General features: G+C 41.9%; 1 protein-coding gene across 7 annotated transcripts in view; it reads left to right on the top strand.

The window, feature by feature from the left end:
• Positions 1-1,195: 1,195 nt before the first annotated feature.
• Positions 1,196-21,325, top strand: part of LOC117822065 (nuclear receptor coactivator 3-like) — a 34,365-nt gene continuing 14,235 nt past the window's right edge. For 3 of the 7 annotated variants that reach the window (XM_034696728.1, XM_034696973.1, XM_034696897.1), the window contains exons 1-2: positions 1,198-1,321; positions 20,233-20,291. The gene's annotated coding sequence lies outside the window, so the exon portion shown is untranslated. Of the gene's footprint in view, positions 1,322-19,298; positions 19,410-20,232; positions 20,292-21,325 lie in introns of those variants that run through there. The other 4 variants (XM_034696868.1, XM_034697119.1, XM_034696798.1 and 1 more) reach the window with 3 other exon arrangements.

Genomic DNA, 21,325 nt, shown 5'->3' on the forward strand with positions numbered 1-21,325 from the left:
TCCATGGAATGTAATTGAGGCTCTGTCACTCAGGCAGTCTTCCAAACAGACCAGATCACACAACAAAAATACACATGATTTCATTAACTATTACAATTCTCCACAAATGATGGTCTATGCATTCGTACACCAATCATCCTTTACCTGAATACTAATAATGTAAAATGTTAATATATTATCTATACTACTACACTAGCTGTGTAATGCTCCTAAGTAGTATTCATCTTGCCAACAATTCTATCACAGTACAATGTTGATAATTTATAGCTTGACATGAAATGTTGTTGTATTGATATTCACCTAATGCTCTAACTATATAACGGGTAACATCTATGATCCCAATTTTGAAGTTAATTTTGAGTGGAAAATGCTCTTCCAGGAAAGAACAGGTCAGAAGCTAATTACCTTGCTTTTGACTCTGTCTTTTCTCCTCCTTTATTCTTCATGCCCTATACCCTGCTGCTCTTCCTGCTCCTGCAGCAAGTTTGACCCCTCCAGTCAAAAGGTATTCCTTAGGTATTACCATGGATACTTTTGTAGAGTTTCATCTATTCTCTGTGGCTACTCAGGTACTGTAATAGTGGTTCACTGATGAAACTTACGCTGGTCACATCTTTGTGGTATCAGGCTGCACATGTTTGGCCTCCATCACTGCTCGGATTCAGTGTAGAATTGTTCATGTTCAGCAATTTAAGATTGCTATTCATGATTAAGGAATGCAAAAGCAATTATTGGTTGCTTATTTTAAGACATGTCACAAATCACACATAAACTTTACACAAATTCCATAAGAGACATAATTGGAAAATCTTCCACAATATTTGCATGATTCCTAAGAGGTCATTCTTCCTACCATAGATACATTTCCTCCTTATGTCATTATACCTGCTGTTGTGCGTGTTATTTTTTTTAAATCAACCTTTAAGTAATTTAAGAAATATTATCCGACAGTATGCGCACTGAATGACTTATTAATGTAAAATCCAATGGGTATGGTAAGTCCTCTGCGTAAATCTTATTATCTGCCAGTCTATAAATACCTTTTTAAATCTCTACCCTAATAATATCAATGACTGCTGTTCATATCACCTATGGGTATTGGTGTACGTGTAGTTCATTTGCAGACCGTATCAAACAGTTTGACGCGGCTTAAAACACCAAAGCTACTACATTACCCAGAAGCCCCGTGGATCTCCTACAAGCTGGCTCCCTCCGTTCTGGGAGTGTTTCGCATTTAAACAAACACGGTCCTGACGAAGATGGCGGAGAGTTTGTAGAGGCGTAAAAGAAACTGCCCCACTCAATGAAAGCGACGAAGCCGGTGAGTTTTCCACACTTCATTTAAAGCCCAGTCAAACACAAGTTTCTAACTTAACTCGCATTGTGTTTTTAATGCTCAAATCGGTCACAGCAGCAGTCGGTGTTGCTCCGCTGCCGAGCAGGCTGTGGTTTTAGGCGACCGTGATACAATGAACCACATTACCGCTGTCTGTTTGTCATAGGATGTTTTCTTGATACAAGCGACCTACAGATTGCAAACGAGAAGATAATAACGCAAAGCTTTGCCCTATAATGTGTAGTTCATATCGGTTACGATGTTTGTTGTGTGTTTTCTATTATCCGATAGCTGCAAAGTTTACGAGATGCAGGCTGTGCGTAACGCTGGTGTCCAACAGCACAGCACAAACACCCAGACCTGCATAGAGAGAGCTCGTCTGTGTGTTCAGATGTTAACTTTAACTTTAAAGCGCCACTAGGCTGTGATAATTGTCCACACTACAGATGAATAGCTTTGGGTAGTCTATTATTTTATCCGACGGTCGGGCTCCATCACAGGATTTTTCTCTATTCACAACTCACCGCAGTCAGTGTTTGTCCCGGGGAACAACATCAAAATACAAGAGTCGACTCCTCGTTTACTCTTGGTGTGAGCCTCTACCATTCATGTAGTTTCACATTGGAGTTATTAAAGCTCTCTACAACCCTCCAACACTGCGCGATGAGTGTTTTTCCAACCCTTCATTTGCCTCACGACTCGCAGCAACTTCTGATAAATAGCGCAAAACTAATTCTACTGATGGGTTGTCACGTAATGAGATTTAAAACACAAAGAAGTCACATTTTACTGGTGGTGGATTATTTTATAATGTTAACTAGCCTAGGGTCACGTGGGCATCCCTGCTATCCCCCTCTGCTCGACCACAGCTCTGCACAATGCATCTGTTATGTATTTGCATCACTGTAGTTAGATCATGCACCTATCTGTGGTTGTTATGGTATAGGTAAAATAGCCCATCACAGTATGATAAATGTTGGCTTCCATCGCTGATAAATCATATTAAGTTCATGCGTGTGCTAGAGAGACAGACAGAGGGAGATAGATGCGTTTCAGTGCAGGGGTGGATGAAAGTTGTCAGGGTTCAGGTAGAGACCAGACTGGCTTGCTTGGTGTATGCTGTGCACACAGGTTTTGAGTTGGTGAGTGGACATTCTTGGAGAACATGCTCATGTGAAGGAAGACAATAAGAATACAAGTTAGTCATTCCTCTGAAACTGCTGAGGTTGGGGTGTGCTGTCTCTCTCTTCGCCTGGGGCCATCCCTGCCAATACTTGCAGGTATTTACAGTGAAACGCTTATTTCCATGTGAGTGTCTGAAATAATTTTGGTACATATTATAATATTGCTGCATTGTTTACCTTCTAAATGACAGGGATGATCCCCCTTATATATTTTTCTTGTTACTCATCAAATAGACTGATTAAAAAGTGTCGTCATTGTTGTTAAGTGAGAACAGTTCTTCTTCAGTCTACATCGCTCTGATGAGCCACTCTGACTTGATTTTGAGACTAATGGAATGCTATTACTCAAGCCCATGTATGTGTTTTTCGTCGTAAGTGATGGTACGACCACTGTGGGAACTTGTCCACTGAAGTGCTTCTGCTCATATTCTTGGCAAATGGAGCCCCCTGTCCCCCATTCTCTTTCCCTTTATCTACCTCTTTCTTTCTCCCTCACATAGGGTGTCAGGCTGCGTTAACAATGAATCAATCTTTGGGGGGATTCTTTGACTGCAGATGGGGTGAAGAGTGACCGGGATGCATGGCTTTCGCTCTTTGTCTGCTGGCCCCTGTGCTCTCAATAATTCATTAACTTATCACTTTTTCTCATGGCACTGGGAGAAGTCCCTGTGGTAGATTGTGTGGTTACATCACACCCCCTGATTGATAATGTCACTATTGTACATTCAGCGGCATAACGGACTATGGGATGATACTCCTATAGAATACATTTTGGATGTTAAGTATTGTTGGTGATAATTCCAAAATGTAGAATGTATTTTCTGTGAGATAGTTTTCCTGTACTTACTTGCTAAACTCTTTGCAGCATGGAAAGCATAACGCTTAGTTAATGTTTGATTTTGTGAGATATGATTCTGTGTATTCCTCCTCCTGTCTGCTCCAAATTCACTCTCCACAGTCGAGATCTCAGACTTTGGCGTCAGTGTTCTGATTGGTTAAAATCTGAAATGCAGAATTTAATAACTTTTTGTACTTTTGACATTTTCTGTCACGATCTCTGGTTGTGTAATATGTTGCCATATTGTTAGATTGGCCTTTTAAAAGCCGTCTGGTATCACAAGAAAGGAGTAAAAGAGGCCCTTTTGATAACTGTCTCTAATCTGTCTTTGTCAAGCTGCATTTTTGCATCACTGATATCTGAATAGATGACATTCCTTAAGTGTTTTGTCAGTCTGCTTGGCTCGAGAGAAACTGAGAGACGGCCGTAACAAGTTTCATTTCAAGTAACGGCTGATTGCTCATGTGGTTTGTGTTCAATTTAAGATTAATAGCTGTGTGGGTGAGCAGTGGCTCTAAGAGGACTCTTGTTGACACACAATGCTGAAAGGAAAGCCTTATTGTTTCCCCTAATTGAAACATGACTCCTTGGTCTTCATACCTTTAAGTTAGGCAGCTGTACCAGTAGTATCAGTCAAGACAAAGCCAGCTGATGCTACCTCTGGAACTTTGACCCAGTATTTGTGTTCAAAGAAAAAGTACATTTCTAATCTTTTCCAGGGAAGACTTTTTAATAAATGTAAATTTGATGTGGCTTGGCCTGTTGCCAAGTCAAGTAAAGGTTTCCAGCAGTTCAAAAGGATTCTGTGACACTGTGCTTGGTACTATTTAGACTTGACTCTGACTTTTCATTGGAGGCTTTTTACAACCGTGGTGTAACAATACAAAAGTTTCCTGTGGTCAGCTCAAGCTGTGTAAAACATCCTGTTAAGTTCTCACATCTCAAGGTCACTCATGCAGTGACAGTGATCTGTATTTGTGCTTTTAAGGTGCTCGTACCACTCTATGGTATGTTGGTGTGGTAGAACTCAACAGGTAGGTTTGCTTTGTATGCCTACCTCAGCGCAGCTAAATATAGAAAACTGCTCAACAAGACAATCGTGTTTCCACTGCTAAAATATTTACAGCTACTTTGCCCAAACAAGTGAGAGTGAGAATGTGAGACGAGAGCCGCTGAAGCCAGATTTTTTATTCACTATTCAGAGGAAGCCAGACTGCTGAGCCCTAAGTCAAGCAGCGCAGTTTGCACTCAGACTCTATTTGAAGTCACATCTCATTCATCCCCTCGGTCCCCTCTTCTTCAACTCTGAGGTAATACCCAAGTGTTGGGCTTAGCTGAGCCATATGTGAGCCATGCACACTTCTACAAGCCAAACGGGCAGCCTGAAGCAATCATTGCACCCAATTCCAGTTTATAACCAGCAAGGATTTGGAACAGTTCTCTCTCTGTAGTCTTCATTGATTGGACGAAGGCAAGAGTTTATTAGGGAAGGGGGTGCCAAGAGCTTTGTCCCCCACCCCCTTGCCCTTCCTCTTTAACTTCAACTCCCCCTTTAACTTTCGCTCCCCCAGCTGAAGAATGCTCGTAAAACGGGTTCACCTGAACAAGCCAGTGGGAGGGTAGCTCCTTGGTCCAGTTTTGTTACCATTGTAAAATCTTAGCGAGACCTTGTTTGTGTTTTGTTTAGGGCCCCCTTTTATAAAAAAAAAATGCTGTGGGGGAGAGACAGCAAGGGTGAAAAAAAAGTTTGGTTTGTGAGATAACTGCTACCAGATGCTCTCTCTGTCTGTTATACAACGTAAAGAGATGAAGAAAGAGAGGCTGGTAAAGAGGAGAGGAGAAAAGACTGCTGTCACAGATGAACTTTTCAACTTCTACATGGAAACATTCCATCTTTATCCTGTTTCAAACTTTCCTCTGCAATGTTTACTCTGTTTCTATTAACATATACGGTGATGTATAAAGGCGTCTTTCATCAAAAAGTAATGCATGTTAGTTTGCATGCTAAACAACAAGGCTGCAACCGCTGCAAAGGGCCCGGGTTCTCTGTCCGACAAAGCATCCCACTGCCTTCAATGAGACTCCCTTTAGTTCAACAGTGTGAAACGGTTGGTTCTGTATGTTTTCTTTGTTTACAGTGTGTGTCTATCTTTCTCTCCACATCTCAAAGATCAAACAGTTTGATGTTGGACTTATTTGACAGTGGGGTGGGGTTTCTGGTGTGTGCCTGGTTCGAGAGGCAGCTGTGGCTGGCGTCACGCTGTAGTTGTACGTTGTGAGGGCGTATGCCCGAAGATGTGACCATGCCAGTAGGAACAGTAAGGGCATATTCTCTCAGTCAAAGCTCACCTGTATTTTCTGAGCTCCTTGTAATTAAAGGGACTTGGAAAAGTTTGCTCACAGCACTCTACTAGACCACATTTAGATTTTCCACAAGTGAGATTTCTACTGTATTACATCCTTGAGTTCAAAGAAAAGTGAAGTTGTGAATGTCAGAGCACCAAGCCATCATTTAAGGCTCCAGACTTACTACAGCATGTCAGCACTGGCAAGGCATGTGCCAGATAATTTATAACCATCTCTTTTTTCACCATCACTCATTTCTTAATTGGACTTGGACCCCCCCTCCTTCTTTATAAAGTGGAAAATGTTCCCTTCGCCTGCTGACATCACTGCTGTGTATGTGGCTTGTCGTTAAGGAAACTCTCCAATCAAAAGGTTGCTGCTGTGGAGCTTACTGCTGTCCCCAGAACTGCCAGCCAAAAGCAGACTCCTGACATTGCCACAGGGTTTGCACTAATATAGAACTTTATTACCACAGAGCACTCGCAAAAGTTGACCATTTGTACTTTCATTTCAGATGTGTTTTGTTGCTTATGATGCTCAATATTGCCATAGCCATACTGATATTGATAGTGATTCTATCTGACAGAGTGACTAAAACAAGCACCCTTTATTTCTGCGATGCATGGATAAGACGAGCATTTCACTCTCGTCCCGAACGGTGACATACATCTTTCAGGATTTAACCTCAGTGAGAATTTTGCAGTCGCAAAAAAACAGTTTGCTGTTGCAATGTAACATAGACACTCATGTAAAGACATAAGAAGAGGATCATGGCAGACCGCAGTAAACAATCTAAAGTGTAGCTAACCTGCAGGAAGTGCGTAATGTTATTCAACATGGTGTGAATTTGAGGGAATGCTTCGTCTTCCATGTGCTGCAGTGTCATGTTCTTAAAAGCACCCTTAGCCGTAGCTGCAGTAATGTCTTGAGCTTACATTTGCATTTATAAAGAGGTAAACATATCGTATAAATACAAATATTTCTGTCAGATAAAAGTTCAGAGTTCTTCTCCCATGGGTCCTATGGAGTTCCTACTGTACAATAACTCTGTTCACTTTAGTGATGAAGGGCAAGATGAACGAGGAGAAAGTGGAGAAATTTCTGTACAGTGGTAAGATTTGTGTTGACAGAAAAATTATTACTCATAGTCCCTAAACTTGTCAATGTTAGCTATTACGAGACGGTGCAATCAATAGCAGAAAAACTCGATCCCTCATAGAATCATAGCAACTTTACCCACTTTGATTGGCCGACCTATTGCTATGAAAGTAGCATGTGTTTACCCACATGTTTGTGACCAGCAGAGACTTCGGGATGCATGTATTGCCCCTAGTAATAATACAGGAAGTAGGGCTGGGCGATAAGACCATTACAATAATTATTGTAGTGAAAGATTTTTTAAGGGAAATATAACAATTCTTTCATTAAAAATCTCTATATATTTAAACTTGTAGTTACACCACCCACACACTGGATAGGGGGGACACTAATATGCCTTAGATGCTAGCTGCCACCAATCATTAAAGAGAAGAAGAAGATGGCAACGAACAGCCAATCATGTGTCAGGATGAGAGGTAGGGTGGCTTTCAGACATTTGGAACTGAATGAAAACAGACACTTTGAATTATAGAGTCGCAGAGACCTGAGTGATAAACACACAGCGGGAATGTCACATACACATACATTAAAAAATGCAAACGCACGAACAACAGTAATTGTTGAAGCTAAGCAATGGTATTTTCCAAAATCAGATGTTTTTAATTAGTCAGATCAGATTCAAGTAGCATCAGTGAAACATTGAGTCTTAATGTGAATCTGCTTTGCTCTTTGTTTTATATTTTCCCCCGGTTTTAATGTCAAGATGAGACGTTGGTGGATGAATTGGCTAAAAAAAACCTATAGATTGAAAACTATATGGTCACTCTGAGACTGGGCTGGTAAAGTTACCAGCCTGCACTCCCGTGTGCACTACACCGTGTGTACAACAACAACACAGCTTTTTAAGTGAAAAGAGCAAAGATACCAGTGACAAAGTTTGAGCAGACTCAGGGTCTTCTCATTGAGTTTTTTGCAGACAGCCTTAGTGATGAACCCTCTTTATGCTTCTCCTAAATGATTTTGTAAAACAAGCAGTAAACCTGAAACTTCTTTAGGTTCTGAAGAGGCGTCTCTGATGATGACGCAGGCTTATATAGGCAACGTCACGCATCATCCAAGGTCACATGTGACTTTGTCAATATGAAATACGCAGCCTGCTCATGCACGAGACAGACATCTAGTGTTGTGAACTGCCTCTGGCGGTCAGGAAGAATGAAAGAGAATGTATAAGGGCGGCACACTGGAGCTACTATGATCCAGACACCAGTTTTTCTCAAACTGATTTTAACCTTTTTTTTAATTCACCTTTAAAAAAAAAATGTCTCTATTGTGACAAAATGTGGGTTAAACCCAATCACTTCACTCGGCTTCCACAAGATAAAGAGAATGCATTTTAAGTGTTTAAAGCAGAGACCGGCGTGCGTCAGCTGGACCTGCATTTGTTGTCCTCGGCCCGCTCTCTTACAGTGTGAGGGACTTGATTAGCAGGACAAGCTTAATCACTCAGCAGATGGAAACAGAGTGCAGTGTCACCAAGACAAAAACAAACCCACGGTTGGATTAAAGCTCAGCTTGCGATGAGAGAGAGACAGAGAGACAGAGAGACAGAGAGACAGAGAGACAGCATGTGTATGTGTACACATGTGTGTTTGTGTCCAGAAAGACTGAGCAACTCTGATTTGATTCTTTGATTCCTAAACAGATTCCTGAGTTGGATCCAAACAGAGCAGAGCCCCTCGTCTCAGTGCCTCCTGTTTGCCCTCTCTGTCTGTCTTTCAGCACTTGGTCCTTGTGACCCCTGTATCCCGCCTGTCCTCATAAGTCATTTAAACACACTTTTAATAGTGTTAACCTGGAACTGAGCAGCATGTGCTGGGTGTAATGTGTGGCAGGCTCTGTTGAAGGTTGTTGATGAAGAAAAGTAACACAGATAAAAGAAAGAGAAGAGCAGAAGAATCTGTCAAGTTTTCTAGATTTATATTTGATTTTTTTGTAATTCTTCTAATGGTGGGGGGAATTTGCACAAGGGTTAAAATGGCAAACTAAGTTAGACAGCTCTTATGTGCGAACAGTACAATGCTTCCAGTGTTTCACCAATGGCAGATTTCTCACTAACTGTATACTTTTATCCTTTTTCTTTGCCTTAGTAAGCTGTTTACAATCCTGAAAGATGAAAAGAAAGCAGAGTTTTCTGATGCCGTATTTCTGAGAATTCAAACCTCCACTTCTGCTTCTTCTCTCCCTGTTTCCCTGCGTACCTCATCTCTGGAATCTTTTTCACCTAGGCTCTGTCAACACATGAAACTGGCCAGATGAAAGAAAGGAAAAGGAGTAGTAAGGGAAAAATGGGAGAAGGGAGGGGGTGCAGTTGTGAAACTGGCGTCAGACCATCTTTGAGCGGAATTCTTTGCAGGGGTCAGAGTTCAGGCGCTGCAATGTGGCGCTGTGATTGGCTGAGGAAAGGTGAAATGAAAACCACGGTAAACTTTTGACCCCGGCGCAGGAGCTCTGCAGGAACGCCCAGCCCCAGCTCTGGCGTGGTGGAACAGAGCCCGCTCTCTTCCTGTGTTTACTCCACCAATCCAACAGGGATGGTGGGGAGAGGGGGGAGGGGAGAGCGAGCACAGAGAGGGAGGGGAGAAAGACACAAGAGCAAGAGGGAGGGAGGGAGGAAGGGAAGAGAGAAAATCATCAGAGCTGTGCTGTGGTTTGAAATGAGGAACAGTTTTGTTCTGAGTGGCAGAGTAAAAACGTGTCCACAAACACACACTGCTTTAAATACATTGTTCAAACCAAGCACAGTCTGTGTTCCATGGACTTAACTTTATTTGAAATATTCCTCAAAGTAATTACTATGGATGACATATCTTCTCACTCAATTATACGTGGCTGCATGTGATTTCTCTCTAAGTGCATCGTCTTTGGTTGCTAGTAAAGATATGTGCGTTATCAGGGCGGGCAGCTAGGAGGCTGATCAGGCCGCGGGGCTCTGGCTCTCCAGATAAAAGGCTGGTTAGCCATTGATTAATGAACTCATTTCCATAATATTAGCCTGGCGTGATCACAGCCGCCTGCATTTTGTTTGGTTGCTTTGGTCTCCTTTGAACGCTGTCGTTTACTCCCATTTTATTAACTCTCCATAAACACAAACACGTCCGGCTTATAGAAAATGAAGGATAAAGCGAGTCATTGGTGCTACGCGTAGAGTCCATTGGTTGAATCATGAGCATGCGTCGCTCCTTTCCTGTGTCTCTCTGTTCTTTGTCCATATTAATGATGGATAGTTGCTGGAGATGCATGTGTCACACACACACACACACACACACACACACACACACACACACACACACACACACACACACACACACACACACACACACACACACACACACACACACACACACACACAGAGATGCACACACATTCACACTGTGGAATCTGCCATCCCTTTGTCCCCACCTTCATTTATTTCCCTGTTTTTTTCTACACATTGCAGTTTGTGTGTGAAAAATGGGGAGATGCACACAGTGTGTCTGAGCTCTGTGTGTTGTGTGCACTGGGTGCGGGTGGGGGATGTTTTTTTCTGTGAGTAAAAAAACAATCCTATGAAGGCTGTTTTTCTCTGCTTTAGACAAGCTTCAACACATTTTTCTATGGGGCATCATGCACACTTTTTTAAGTTTGAGGAAAAAGCCACGGGGAGAAATAGCTGCTTGGTGTGACCTTTTATGGTGGGTGTCAAGGGTCATGTGAGCTAAGCAGTGTCTTATTTATTAATGATTAATAATAAGCCTGTTCTTTTAAATATTCAATGTTAGATTCAAAAACTGTTTAGCGTATTACCAAGCGGCAACCTCCAGCCCTGAGAATTGAAGCCAATGCGGAAGTATTGAAATCTGCAGTTCATCGAGTGTCCGCTTGAGTGTAGTCTGGATAGCTCGGGAACACTGCAGCTCTTGGCTGGGAGGCTCAAAGCCCGCCTCTTTACCTCACACTATGGTTAGTTATGTTGAGTTCCGTATTTCCAATATGGCTCCCGCCAACGACTGGCCTCAAAACAGCGCTTCAGAAACAGATGGGTGACATCACGGATTCTACATCCATTATTTATACAGTCTATGATTACTTTTACACATGCTCTGAACCTGCTCTGAGATTAGTCAACTTATTTAGACCTTTGTGTTGGATCCCTGAGATGTTGGTGTCCCCCTGATGCTTTTCAGAAATGCTTGTGTGTCTGTCTGCTTTCCCCGCTCCTCCTCCCCGTCCTCTTCTCTCACATTTGCGTCACTACCAGGATTTTCAAAGGTGTGCTTTATTCCTCTGTGAAGTGCTCCTTGTGCTATTTTCTCTCTAAATCAGTGATGCTTATGCAGGCTGTTCATTTGAAAGACTCATCTTGGTGAGCAAATTTGGTAGAACAGAAACGAAACAAAAATACTTTTGTTTTAGTTTTCTATGTCAGTGTCAGCTCCACAACTCAGACACAGTTTCAATGACCTTCACATTTGAAGTAAGTGGAAGAAAAAAACAGAAATCGTGTTGTATCATCTGACTCACTGCAGACTAAGAAATAAACACCACCTGTAATTTCAGTCTGGTTGTCAAGCTTTAAGTTTCTGAGCTGCCTGGGTTGCTGTAGGGAGGCTTTCAAAGTCCAGCTTTACATAGTCTAAGTCCAGTCTTTCACACGTGCTGGACACATTTACAGTATGTCCTCTTTATCCCCATCCCTGACTCTCGTTGTGTTGCGACTAGGGCTGAACGATTTTGGAAAATAATCTAATTAATCCTTAATATTGCGATTGCGATTTAGTATACGATTATTTTTTCAAGGTCCTCTTCATGTATTTTTCAACAAACACAAGTAATAAATCAATCTGTATTATAATAAACAATATCAGATTTATTATACACAAACTGTTCTTTCTCATAGGCTAGATTTCTGTTAAGATAAAGGCAAATGAAGCATGAATTAATATGAAAGACAGTTTATTTATCTACTTCAATTACAGTTGTAAACTTACTGAATCCTTTGACTTGCAGTCTTGTAAGCGTTCACCACAACTACTTAACAAAATTCTGCCAAACAAGTGTTTTAAGTTTAAAGCATGTTTGGATGTGAACCAGCTGACTGAAGGTGTAGCTCACAGCGGAGACGCTCAGCTGGGGGCTGCGGCTGAGTGACAGGTCTCTTTTTTCTCCGCTGCCGGACTGATTCTGACCCGGTTGCGCTCCTGACTGACACCTGACCACGTAAACATGCTTATTTTTCTCAATAAGAACCAGTAGACAGAAAACTGGACACTGTGAGTCTTAAATATGATTCTGTTCAGTTGTCCTGTTGCAGTAAATCCACATGTTGTCTGGATCTTCACTGATTCTGTGTCTGCAGAGATTATTTATAAGCCTGCTCCACATGTTGATATTCAGCGTGTTGATTACTTTGTACGTCCCAATATGATCGGTTCTTCTGCTGAGGCCATTTTTAACAAAACAACAAATCAAAACTTAGCGTGGCTTAAGTTGTTTTCTTCATCCCCCGCTCACACGTGTCTCGTTCTTCTGAGTTTTTTTGCCGTCGGCAAATCAGCTGAAAGGCGCATTACGGCCACCTACTGCATGCATGTCACGTAAGGCTGCGTCTGTGTACATGAAACTTTTTTTTTTTTTTTTATCGCAGCCTTTGCGATTTGATAATTGCATTCTATTACATTGCGATGTCGGTTTGAATTCGATTAATCGTTCAGCCCTAGTTGCGACTCCATTTGAATCACACTTGTCCATATTTCATCACAATCATATGTAATGTTGGCAAATTGTGTGCAGTAATTATCAACAACAAGGGTGCATTCAACTCCATGAAAATGTTTACTTCTGGATGTTGTTTTCACTCTTAAAATGAAGGGGAATCCCCAAAATGTCTAAGTGATGGATGTCCGCTGAAGTGAAATTTGGCTTCTAATGATGTGAAGCAAGATCAGGGATGTTGTCAATAGCTGCTTTGTTTTTACTGCCATTTAGAAAGGGCCAACACATTACTGGTTGTTTGTTACAGCATGGAGTTCACAGTATTGGAAATTCATACTTGTCAGACACTGTGGGTGTGCTGCATTACAATAGGGAATTTTTTTTTCATAGAACTTTATTATTCATCTTTAATGCATCAATAATTAACCACGATGTTAGTTCAACTATAGGATGATCCTAATTCTAAGACAACCCGCTGTTTCAAGACACGTTTTTAGAACAATACGACCAATTTTTATTTTTTTAAGTTATATTTTTTGGGCTTTTTTGCCTTTAATGGATGGGACAGCTGAAGAGAGACTGGAAATGTGGGGAGTAGAGAGTGGGGGAAGACATGCAGTGAATGGTCGACTGGCCAGGAACCGGCGACCTCTGCGACAAGGACTAAAGCCTCTAAACATGGGGCGCTTAGACCGCTAGGCCACAAGCACCCCCAGACGACCAATTTTTGTTTCTCAAAATCACAATGACCTGCAGTCTATTAGATGGATGACACATCTCCTGAAATGCTTTTACCTTTGATCCATTTCTCAGAAGTATGTGTTCTAAAAGACATTCTTTTCCAGCTCATCATCTTAGGACTTTACATTCTGTGACACCATATTTCTTGTCTGTTTGTTTAATGTCTCTTCTGCGTTACATACTGCTTTCAGAAAAAGTCATCATAAATCTGCCTCAGCTTTTGGCTAACGTGTCCTACCACATCCCTTCATTCTTATCTCCTCATCTTCCCCTGTCATCACAGTGGCTGGGATAGGTTAGGTACAGTCAGGTGGCCTTGTCTGTTATTACGAATTTTGACAGTGAATTACTCAACTTTGAATATAACATAATCACCCTTTTTCATTTGTATTTTGAGAAAAAAGAAAACTTATAATCGGGTCAACAAGGTATTTAAAAATAATCAACAGGATGAATAATATCGAGTAAAGGCCAAACTCCACCAGATCCGTCTCCGGACCGCCACAGCACCGGATCTGATAGGTTTCTATTCTAGTCCATCTGTTAACCCCCACTGGATCCGCTCCTTATGTGTTCCGGCTGCGTCTCTGATCCGGCAGGTCAGAACGCAACGGATCAGATACGCAAGACTTCTATTTTTGCCGGAGCACGACGCATCAATTCAGCACAGAGCAGATGAAGCGGGACAGGAAGTCAGGCACCAAAACAAAATAAAAACATCTGGTTAATTTTCAGAATAAAACACTGTTTGTTATTGTTAGATTGTTTCAACTTTACTATGACAACAAAATGTAATTTAGAGCGGAGCCAGGCCTGGAGTCAACAGATCAGATGTTTTCAGAGGCCGATAAAGACAACATGGATGAGGAGAGGAGGAGGAGAATCGTTGATTCAGTGATTGCCGTGGGGAAAACCTCGGTCACATGACTCCAGCTGTCCGGCGGTCCTGCTTCGTGCTCCGTTCTGAAACGCAACCGATGGGTGTTGACGGACGAGAGAGCACTGTGCCGGACCACAGCGGGTCGGAGGCGGGCCAGACACGGATCTGGTGGAAGTCCTGAGTAAGAGTTCTACTTGACTAGACATTATGAGGTGCATGGCTGATTTGACTTACAGGTGGAAAAGTTGAAGCTATCTCAGATTCAGATTCATTGTCATTCACAATGTTAAAAACACAACAGGGCGTTGACTTGGCCTAATGGTTAAGTTGTGTGCCTATGTAGTGGGCAGCTCTGGTTCGAATCCAGCTTGCAGCCCCTTTCCCGCATGAAATTCCCCCACTTTCTTCCTACACTATCCACTGTCCCTCTATAAATAAAGGTGTAAAAGACCCAAAAAATATAACTTAAAAAAAACAAAAACATTACAGAACGGAAATTGTTTCTCTGGTCCAGCATTAACTAAATAATGGTAAATAGATAACAAGTAATGTAACCTAAATACCAATATTAAAGTCATACAATATAATACATTAATTACTTACAATATTTGTTTGGGCAGCAAGACCATAGACTGTATAAAATATGGACGTAGTATCCGTGACGTCACCCATCTGTTTCTGAACGCTGTTTTGAAGCCAATCGGCAGTGGCAGCCATATTGCCTCGTTACCTTAGTGTGACGTAAAGAGGCGGGCTTTGAGCCTCCTAGCCAACAGCTGCAGTGTTCCCACAGGCAGCTGTGCCTCTCATTGGAAGACTGTAATCTCAATATCTTCGATCCTGCCGTGTTAGAAAAAAATTCACACCCCTCACAGTGAGAGGACATCGAGAAATGAGCTATCCAGACTACACTCATCTTTTGTACCAGGCTGTAAACATGTTTATTTCTGCTGTAAAGATCGGCTTTTTCCCATTCATGTGTATGTGACTTCCGGTACTTCCGAAGCCAGACTCAAGCGGATCCTCGATGAACTGCAGCTTTTAACACTTCCGCATTGACTCATATTTTTAGACCGGAGGTTGCTGCTTGGGCAAGACTAAGGCCTCTTTGCTCTAGATAAGCCAGAAGTCTGTTTTTGTTGTTGTTGTTAACATTTCAAATATGCTATCTGGGGCTAATATGCTCGCTAACACCTCTTCAGAAAAAAAAAATCAAAATGAAAGCATTTTGAGTTGATGTGAAATGTGAGTTGGGACTATGGATGGGTATCAATAAGCGGTATTTTTTGTACCATTATGCGATTGGTCAGTACCGTAGACTGAAAAAAAAAAAGGACAGCGTTGCTCTGCCTTTTCAGTTGTACGGTTTTGATGCCAAAAAAACCCGTTCAAATGCGCAGCCATTTTGCAGCCAGAGTCTGCGCAGTAGAGAATTTCTGTGTTGCCACAGTCATTTCTGTGTTGCCACGGTAACGAGCACCGCCCTACAGCATAGCGTCACAAGATCCTATGGAGTTTCTCTCTACGGCAGATGTCAATCAAAGTGAATCCGGAAGTAAAACCCTGTTTTTTAAACTCTAATAACTAACGAAAAAAAAACGTTTCAGAAAAAAGAGGCCTTGAACACAAAGCAGTCAAATAATAACTACATATCACCACAGCATGCGGATATGAGAAACATTCATACAACGTGTATTTATTTTTTAAAGTTTGACCGCAGCCCCATTCAAATGAATAGGGGAGACAGAGTTTTTGACCTATATTGCAGCCAGCCACCAGGGGGAGAAGCTTTTATGGAAGCCTCACTTGGAGCCGAGCGATCGGACATCCATTTTTTTTTACAGTCTATGGTCAGTACCAAGCGTATCGTTAAGCTCATGGACAAATTGTACTCTTTTGGGGTATTTTATGTTAACATACTGTTTTAAAGCAGAGCTAAAGGCTATGCATTCACCTCTTGGTAGAATGGGTCGTATCTCAATCGGATGGTCAGGGGTTTGATCCTGCGTCCCGCTGTCCACGTGCCATCCACATGTCCACATGCCAAAGTGTCCTTGGGCAAGACACATAACCCCGGACTGCCCCAGTGACTGTGCCATCTGTGTGTATGGGATTAGTTAATACTGATGGGCTCTCTACATAGCAGCCTCTGCCGCCAGAGAGAGAATGTGACATGTCAAATTTAGACTTAGATGGATTTAGCATCACCAGGTTGAACAGTTAGTTACACAGGACTGATTCAGCTGGTCGTTGTTAACTAGCAGTAGTCCTGGTTAACTTCTCATGGACAGTACATGGACACTCCACAGTGCAAAATGACAGGTGTTGTTATAGACAGCCTGTCCTCCAGCCTGTTCTTCATCTTAACAGTTGTACGGGCAGTTCATCTCAAAGCGTGAAAAGAGAGCTTAGCTGTAGCTCACATTACAACAGCCTGTTTCGCTTGCTGGGTCGAGATCTCTAAAGTTGTTTTTTTCCTCTCTTAAGCATAAAGGGCTCCAGGTCAGGAGTGTGTGCTGACGTGAAGAGTTCTATCTTCAAGGCTTGCAAGCACAATGCTTGGAGAAAGGGCACGCTTGAAGAAATTGGATAAAGCATCAAAATGTAAATTATAATAGTTCACATAAAAACTCAACTCTTAGGAAGAAAGGAAAATCCTAATTTTGGTCCAATTGTATAACTTTATTATTATATTTGAATTATTATTTCATTTTCTCCATGACCGAAGTTTCCAAAACTGAAGGCTCAGCCAGTGGATTCATCAAAACATGGCTTCCAAAGCACAGGATTTGTTCTTGACTAAAGGCGTTAAGGATGGGGTTTGTGTGATTTCCAATTGCACTTCACCCAGTATAAAGCTGGGTGTATGCTTGGCAGGAGGTGGAGACGTTCTTTGAAGAAAACAGGAAGTCATTCTGTCCTTTTGTTTCCTTTTCACTCTTGATGTTTCAAACTCAAGTGGACACCTTTTGTTGCTTTATTACCTTTCCTCTGTGGTGGTGTTTGTGTGTGGGTGTTTGTGTTTCAGGGCCGTGGAATAACGATGCTATAGTCCTTGTTTCTAATGTCTGCATTGAGTATGAAGAGAGATATCTCTTTCCGTTTTTTTTTTGTTGTATAAGAGAACATTAGATCGGTGTGATTTAAGGTCCGTGTGCCCCAATTCGGTCCAATCTTTGTTTTGGATAGGCCAGTGTTTATTGTTGGGACTGCCACTCATTGTCTCAAGGAGCTCAGATTGCAGGCTTTATTTTGAGACAAGAAGGAATGCCCTCCTCACTATTCTGGTCCTAAGTGATCCACTCACACTGTTACCATTCTGGCATCCAGCCACGAGTATGTTTTTACAAAAAGTGAGTTTTATTTATGTTATACTGACTGAAAGGCGTTGTCTCTTCACACTTGAAGAAATTACATTGACCTAAGTTAGTTTAGGAAATTCAGCGCACAGCTTCATACCTGCAAAGATGTGGTGCCCCTCAACCTTAAAGCTGGGGTTGGTAGTCGGATGTAGATACACTTTTTGTTTGGAGCTCCGAGGGGAGGGGGGGAGGGGGTTAGACGGAGTCCTGAGGGAATGCTACAATCAAATTCATGCTAGTTTTTCGTGACTACCAACCCTTGCTTTAAGATCCTGAGGATTCATACTTTTTAAAAAGATAGAGTTGTTGTTGTTTTTTAATTGCATAAAGACCCCAGAAACATCAAAACAATCCACAAAAGATCACTTTGAGACCGGTGTCACATCGCACTCTGAGAGAATACCATAATCAAAGGATCTTAACAGTACGTCTACTCTACGTGCAGAGTTAAGTTGAGCTACAGTTCTAGCTTGATTATGCAATTTAATTGGACCACTGTACGTCTGCTTCCTCTACGGTTGGTGGCGACTTGCCCCCTTTCAGCTCATTTCTATTGGACCGTCTCCCAGTTGACCTATTACATCACATACCAAAACAATCAACAAACAAGTTTGCAAGAGGTTAACTAGTTGTACAACCCCAGTTCCATAAGAGTTAGGATGCTGTGTAGAATCTGACCCTAACCATACAAAGTAAATTACAAGTTATTTTGGTATCTCAATAATAGCTGGCTTTCAAGTTGTATTCTTTTCAAACAGACCTGAGAACAACAGCAATGCATACATTTACTTTGACCACAACTATGACTCTATTCAAAAGCTGTCAGCAATAGACACATTCAGCTAGGTTTTGCATGTCCCCATTTGAATACTTCACAGTAGCTCCTTTGCAGGACCAGAGTTCGTTTGATTGTCCGTTTACAACATGCACTTACAAAATTAAATGCATCTGTGCAGCCCCTTTAGGACACACCGCAGACTGTCAAACAAGAAACTGTCTCACCAAAAGCTTTCACATACTTCTAATATCTAAACGTTACTGTTTAGTCTTTCCACTCATGTTCACTGTGCCTTTATATTCTGCTGAATCTGATCAAAACTCTCCTACAACCGACCATTATTCTTGTAGTGCTTACATCACCTGCGTTATGTAACATTTTGCTTGAAGGAGTTAGGAGAACAGTAGGATTGAGAAAGTTTTACCACCATAATAATAATAATAATAATAATAATGATAATGGTTACAAACTTAATTTGACGATTCATTAAAAGAAGTTAAAAAAATGTTCACATGTTGCTCTCTTATTCTTGTTTTTTGTGTTGTTACTTTGTTTTGCTGCTGGCAAGATTCCACTTAACATTATGAAAGCGTGTTCAGACAGCTGACAGAGAGGAAGCACTTTCTCTTTTTCTCAGTGTTAAATAATTCAACTAGAGCATTAGCTCAGTGGCAGCCCGGCGTTTAGGGCTGATGTGATCAGTGGTCTGTGGTGTAGGATCACACATGCACAGAGAGACACACACACACACACACACACACATGCACACGCACACGCACACACACACACACACACACACACACACACACACACACACACACACACACACACACACACACACTCTGTGGGCAAAGTAGGTTGCAGCTGCATGACTACTGCTGCTCATCTGTGCCTGTGAGTTCAAGTAGCAGTAAGCTTTAACCTGAATGAAAGCATATTTTTTTGATCACTTATTAGTTTTTTAAGTCTCTTTATTCTGTTATAGTTGTATTACAGGAGGAACTAGTGCTCAGAGCAGTGTGATCATTCTATGGTTTCATGAAGGAAGGAACATCTGATGGGCTTATCAGTAGCAGCACAATGATGGTACTAAAGGTCAGTTGTTTTGAGAGCAGTTTGTACCTAAACACTGTCATCTGGCCTTCCCCTGTAAAAAAGTTATGGCTCAATAATCACAAGCTAACAGAAATGTAGTCAATCCTAATTTAATTAACTGTAAATGCAAAATTTGACCAGTTTCACTTGCTTTGATGAGAAAATAAGAAACCCCAGTGGACATTCTTGTTTAAAAATCTTAACGTTGGAAAGAGCTGATGGTTGTGGATGCTTTGACAGAATTATAACTAGCACATGTTTCGGAAAGTCCAAACTTTGAGAAACATCTATAAGTGGTTTTATTCTTATAATAGTTGAATAATCTCTTAGAGAGAGGTGGCACAGACATGGTTCTTAATTTTTCAAGTTTTCTGAGGATTTGTTTGAAGGGATGCATTTGCAAAGTGTCTTGTCCTCTTAATGCCAAGTTATCTGAGCTTAAGAAAGCCTTGGGTAGACACCTCTAATCATACAAGGTGTGTTTGTGCTAGCCAGAAGGACAGGGGAGCACACCGATAAACAGAATATGTAAATAGGGTGGATGAGTGGCCACATTTCCAGGAAAGGGAAGTGGTGACGCAGGGGAACAGGCTAAGGGGAGGACACAAACAGGATGCTATCTACTGTGACTTCCTGTGCAATTTTAGAAATCCAGTTTTCCCATGAATTTGTGTGAAAGCAAAACATGCAAAGCCCCCCCTCCCCTCCCCCTTCACAGTGCTATTTTCAAAGGAGAGGAGTCACATTTTTAAGTCACATTGAAACCTCCAGACATGATGAGGGGCAACAACACCTGACCTTTTTATTTCCTGTCTGTCTTCAGGAGATGTTGAGACATTGAAGACCCTGAATGGAGCTTGACTGGGGCTTGTGCTGGTTAAGGTCAGTGGCCTGTGGATTACGCACAGAAACACCCCCACACCCCACACACCCATGGTGGACAATCCATTAAAAGTTAGACCATGCTCTTTTTAACTACGAGATGTTGTATTTCACACATTGGCAGCTGCTGTTTGTGTACCTGGTGGTTGGTGGAACATATCTGATTTTGTCTCTGAGCAAGTGTTACATTGTGGAGTGATGAGGAGTCAAGGTATTGGCGGACTGCCAAGCCTGCTGAGACTCATCTGTGTTTTTGGTGGGTTCACAGTCTCTCACCATACTCTAGAAGTGTTGTCTACTAGTTTTATGTCTCATCAGACTTTTATTAATGGCATCATAACAAAGTGACAGCTCGAAAACAACTGAAATCCTCTAAAAGCAGAGTAGTTCAGAGATGTTTCCATGCAAACCAGGACTCAAAATCTTTTGACTTTTAAAAAGCAGAGCCAAAAACTTTTCAGCTTGGGTTTTCCACAACCAAAAAAGCCACTGCACTCTACCACTATTCATCCCCAGTTTTCAGTTTGGCCCCCCTGCAGCCCCAAGCTCTGCTGTTTGTCTGTTTCAGGATGTGAGGTTGAGTGAGGGCTGATGTCATCTTTCACCGCTGCTGCAGAGGTGAGCCTTAGGACAGAAACCAGGAAGGAGAGAAGGGTGGGCAGAGGGAGTCGCAGCCAGAGCAGGACAGGCAGAATTTAGAGAGTGGTGTTGAAAGGTAGACAGACAAGAAGCATGCTATGCAGATTTATGGTGCAGAGTGTGGGTCTGAGACTCTGTGCTCTTCTTCTCGTAGTGGTGGTGGGTGACTGGGCTGCATGTCCTAGCCTGCAGTTTCAGAGCGCAAGTTACATAATGGCTTCAACTGGTTCTACTCTTTTCCACTCTGGAATGAGCTCACTCTGTGTTTAAGAAGGCTCATGTGTCCTCATACACACATGCAAACACGTAGTCCAGGAAAAGGGGGTTGTGTGTTTCAAAACTGTTTGGTGTTAGAGCCGCACGATATTGCTTTATATGTGTCTCCGGGTGGGAAT

This window comes from Notolabrus celidotus, chromosome 1 (genome assembly GCF_009762535.1).
Source record: "Notolabrus celidotus isolate fNotCel1 chromosome 1, fNotCel1.pri, whole genome shotgun sequence".
Lineage (NCBI taxonomy): Eukaryota > Metazoa > Chordata > Actinopteri > Labriformes > Labridae > Notolabrus > Notolabrus celidotus.